This window comes from Triticum urartu, chromosome 5 (assembly GCF_003073215.2).
Source record: "Triticum urartu cultivar G1812 chromosome 5, Tu2.1, whole genome shotgun sequence".
Lineage (NCBI taxonomy): Eukaryota > Viridiplantae > Streptophyta > Magnoliopsida > Poales > Poaceae > Triticum > Triticum urartu.
The window spans coordinates 11427422-11432984 of record NC_053026.1 but is presented as its reverse complement, the minus strand read 5'-3'; positions in this window follow the sequence as shown (position 1 = coordinate 11432984).

Here is a 5563-nt window from a genome sequence, read left to right as displayed (position 1 = left end):
TAAAAGAAAACTATAAAAAAATGGAATTAAGTTTGTCTCATACGCTTCACCTTTTTAATATCTTTCGTGAGTATGATGGAAAGGATAATTATGCTCAAGTGCTAGAAGAAGAAATCTATAAAATGTTTGGCACTAAATATTTGAATGATGAGCATGATTGCAATGTTGTTAGTACGAATTCTTTGAATATCCATGATGCTAATGATGATTGCACTAGTTATGATGAAAATGCCTCCAATAAACATGTCAATTTTTGTGTAGTAGACTGGGTTTGCAAGTACACACCAAATAGGGAAGATAGATATTGCAAGAGGCATAAGTACTTAGAAACCAAATTGTTGCAAGAAGAGCTAGATGAATGTGCTGAAAATTTAAATTATCTTGGCCGTACTTGTGGACTTTGCAATGAAAGTGGTCATTTAGCTATCCGATGCAAATTGTTTCACGATCTAATCGTGTCCAAAAATTGTGATGACTTGATTTCCCTTGCACATTATAATGAACTTAGTTTGCTTATGGGTTATGAAGAAATGAAACGTTTAACTAATGATCTTCTAGAATTTGCCCGTTACAAACTTCTTGGTTTTGATCTAGAGAAGATTTATATGTATTGTGCAGTGAATTGCATTGAAAATCCTTATATTGCCAATTACATAAAGAAAAGAAAACAAATAGGAGATGAAGAGAATACTAACGAAAGGGAGGAGACTTCCCAATATCCTCCTATTATTTCTTATGATGAATCAGGTAACGAGGAGGAGCCTTCTACTCAACCAATCTCATTAATAAGGAGCTCCAAAAAGAGAATTGAACCCACACATGATGTGGTGAAGAGGAATAAAAGAAAAAGGAAGAGAGGTAAAAAGGTATCTCTCCCAAATAAAGTTGCTCCTATTATTGTTGTGCCTCATGAAAATGAAGATGATACACTTTATGATGATCTCGTTATGCCTACTGCTTGTTGTGATGATTATGATTGGGAATATAATGATACTTCTTATGATCTTGAAAATCTTTTTGGTACTTGCTTGGAAAAATATGATAATAATGTTTGCTATACTATTGGTGCTATCCATACTATTAATGGTGAGAGTGATTATGCCTATGATACGAAAAGGCCCAAGCTTGGGGAAACAATGTTTGATGGGGATGACATATTTGAGAATATATTTGCTGCAATTAATGTTTGTCCCAAGCTTGGGGATGCTATGTTTAATAATGATGATATTTTTAGCCTTCCATGTTTTGATATACAAAGTGATTATGATGAGAACAAAGTTGCTACTTATGATCATTATTGTGATGATACATATTCTATAAAAAGTAGTGATTATGTTTATAAAACTTGTCATGATTATGATTACCCCTTCTCTGAACATTACTCTTTTAATGTGGAAGCAATTTATAGTATTCGAGTCTCTTATGATACTCCCACTATTATTCATGAGAAGAATTTTGCTTATGTGGAGAGTAGTAAAATTTCTATGCTTGTAGATCATGAAAAGAATGCTTTAGGTGCTGGTTATATTGTTGAATTCATTCATGATGCCACTGAAAATTATTATGAGGGAGGAACATATGCTTGTAGGAATTGCAATAATATCAAGTTTCCTCTCTATGTGCTTAAAATCTTGAAATTATGCTTGTTTTGCTCTCCTATGCTAGTTGATTATTGTTCCCACAAGTTGTTTGCTCACAAAATCCCTATGCATAGGAAGTATGTTAGACTTAAATGTGCTAGTCATATTCTTCATGATGCTCTCTTTATGTTACAATTCTTATCCTTCATGTGAGCATCATTGAAATCATCATGCCTAGCTAGGGGCATTAAACGATAGCGCTTGTTGGGAGGCAACCCAACTTTATTTTTGTTCCTGTTTAGTAATAAATAGTTCATCTAGCCTCTGTTTAGATATGGTTTTATGCTTTTAATTAGTGTTTGTGCCAAGTAGAACCTTTGGGAAGACTTTGGGAAAGTCTTGTTGATCATGCTGTCAAAAATAGAAACTTTAGCGCTCACGAGAATTGCTTCCATTTTTATTTGGTGAGTGATATTTAGTTAATTCTTTTTGCATATGATTAATAGATAAATTCTTCAGGTCCAGAAATTTATTTGAGAATTTTATGAGTTCCAGAAGTATACTTTTGATCCAGATTACTACAGACTGTTCTGTTTTTGACAGATTCTGTTTTTCATGTGTTGTTTACTTATTTTGATGAATCTATGGCTAGTAAAATAGTTTATAAACCATAGAGAAGTTGGAATAAAGTAGATTTAACACCAATATAAATAAATAATGAGTTCATTATACTACCTTGAAGTGGTCTTTTGTTTTCTTATACTAACGGATCTTACGAGTTTTCTGTTAAGTTTTGTGTTGTGAAGTTTTCAAGTTTTGGGTAAGGATTCGATGGACTATGGAATAAGGAGAGGCAAGAGCCTAAGCTTGGCGATGCCCAAGGCACCCCAAGGTAATATTCAAGGATAGTCAAGAGCCTAAGCTTGGGGATGCCCCGGAAGGCATCCCCTCTTTCGTCTTCGTTCATCGGTAACTTTACTTGGAGCTATGTTTTTATTCACCACATGATATGTGTTTTGCTTGGAGCGTCAATTTATTTTGTTAATATTTTCTTGCTCTTATTTAGAACAATGTTTTTCATATTTTATTTCAATAAAAGTGGCATTGATAGCCTTTACTATGCCTATGTTACAAGTATACATGTTGCTGTTTGAAAACAGAAAGTTTACCGCTGTTGCAATAATTCCCTAGAAAAGTCAGAATGTGATAAAATGTTGAAACCTTTTGAATATTAAGCTCTGATAAATTTACTACAATGGGAATTTTATTTCATAATTTTTGGAGCTAGGGAATTATGGATGTTGCAGCATTCTTTACAGACTATCCTGTTTAGGCAGATTGCTGTTATGTTTGCATTGTTTGCATATGATTGCTTCTTTAATGATTCTATTTGAGGATAGGACTATTAAATATGCAGAGTAATTTAGTATGCAATGTTGAATAATAATTTTAGTGATTTGCTATAGTAGAGTATGATAAGGTTTTGGCAATGGTTTATACTAACTTATCTCACGAGTCCTTGTTGAGTTTTGTGTGGATGAAGCTTTTGAGATTTAGGGAGACCTTGATATGAGAGGAATTAAGGAGACAAAAAAGCTCAAGCTTGGGGATGCCCAAGGCACCCCAAGATAATATTTCAAGAAGTCTCAAGCATCTAAGCTTGGGGATGCCCCGGTTGGCATCCCACCTTTCTTCTTCAACAATTATCGGTTAGTATCGGTTGATCCTAAGTTTTTCCTTCTTCACATGATATTTGCCATTCTTAGAATGTCATTTTATTTTGTTTTGATTTCTGTTTGAATAAAATACCAAAGATCTGAAATTCTTAAATGTTAGAGAGTATTCACATAGTTGCATAATTATTCGACTACTCATTGATCTTCACTTATATCTTTCGGAGTAGTTTGTCATTTGCTCTAGTGCTTCACTTATATCTTTTAGAGCATGGTGGTAGTTTTATTTTGAAGAAATATATGAACTCTCATGCTTCACTAAGATTATTTTGAGAGTCTTAAATAGCATGGTAATTTGCTTAAAATCCTAATATTCTAGGTATTCAAGATTAGTAAAAATTTCTTATGAGTGTTTTGAATACTAAGAGAAGTTTGATACTTGATGATTGTTTTGAGGTATGAAGATGGTGATATTAGAGTCATGCTAGTTGAGTAGTTGTGAATTTGAGAGATACTTGTGTTGAAGTTTGTGATTCCCGTAGCATGCACGTATGGTGAACCGTTATGTAACGAAGTCGGAGCATGAGGTGTTTATTGATTGTCTTCCTTATGAGTGGCGGTCGGGGACGAACGATGGTCTTTTCCTACCAATCTATCCCCCTAGGAGCATGCGCGTAGTACTTTGTTTCGATAACTAATAGATTTTTGCAATAAGTATGTGAGTTCTTTATGACTAATGTTGAGTCCATGGATTATATGCACTCTCACCCTTCCACCTTTGCTAGCCTCTCTAATACCGCACACCTTTCGCCGGTATCATACACCTACCATATACCTTCCTCAAAACATCCACCATACCTACCTATTATGGCATGTCCATAGCCATTCCGAGATATATTGCCATGCAACTTTTCACCATCTAGTTCAACATGACACATTCATCAATGTCATATTGCTTAGCATGATCATGTAGTTGACATAGTATTTGTGGAAAAGCCACCATTCATAATTTCTTCATACTTGTCACCCTTGATTCATTGCATATCCCGGTACACCGCCAGAGGCATTCATATAGAGTCATACTTTGTTCTAGTATCGAGTTGTATCATTGAGTTGTAAATAAATAGAAGCGTGATGATCATCATTCAATAGAGCATTGTCCCAATAAAAAAAGAGAAAGGCCAAATAAAAAAAGAAAGGCCAAATAAAAAAAGGCCAAAAAAGAAAAGAAAGGCCAAATAAAAAAAGAAAATAAATAAAAAGGGGCAATGCTACTATCCTTTTTTCCAAACTTGTGCTTCAAAGTAGCACCATGATATAGCGAGTCTCATATATTGTGCTTCAAAGTAGCACCATGTTCTTCATATAGAGAGTCTCATATTTTGTCACTTTCATATACTAGTGGGAATTTTACATTATAGAACTTGTTCGCACACGAACACGTCACCGTGTACCTCCAACGCCGAGGGTGATGCACCGCAGCTCACCTCGAAGGAGACCCGTCCGGAAGCGCGATACGTAAGCAATCCGGCGGGTGCTTTTGAGGACCCGAAACCCCACACGCCCGAGAGGGACCCCGTCAGGGCGCGCAGCGGTTATGTGCTGCCCTAGGTCGGCCTAACCGCCCCTAGGGCCTCGAGATTTGCCGCCCTGCAAACGAAGAACGAGGAAGAAGAAGAACAAAGGAGAGAGATAAAGGTAAAGGTAAAAAGTGATAGATGAATTGATCGATTGTGTGTTGTTTAATCGGCCGTCACCCCTTAGATATATAAGAGGCGGCTGGACTTCCCGTGCAAGGAAAAGGCTTGGATTCACGTCCAAAACCCTAGTCAAATTCGGATCGGTTTTGTCCAAACTTTCCAAAACTGTTCGGTTTAAACTGGCTGCACCTTGCGGGTCTTTTTTGTGGTGGTAAACGATCTCGGATGGAAACGAGCCCAAAAGCAATCTTGACCGTTTCGACGAGACGAACAACTTTCATATTGATCGTTTTTTGATTTGAGGCCATCTTCTAGGCCAAAACGGTCACACAGAACACCTGTTCGCTCGCGCTACCCATCAGACCTATGTCTGGTGGGCGCGCCACATGTCGCCTCGTGACAGGGCTGCACTCCGATAGCTCTAACTTTTGCATATGAACTTGGATTGGGACGATTTTTATATCAAAATCGACCGTTTCGACGAGACGCACAACTTCCGTGTAGAACATTTTTCCATCCGAGATCATCTGAATAACCTTTTGAGCCCATCTTCAACTTCTCGTCCGATTGACTATCACAGCCTCCAACCCGACAAGTTTTCCATCCGAGT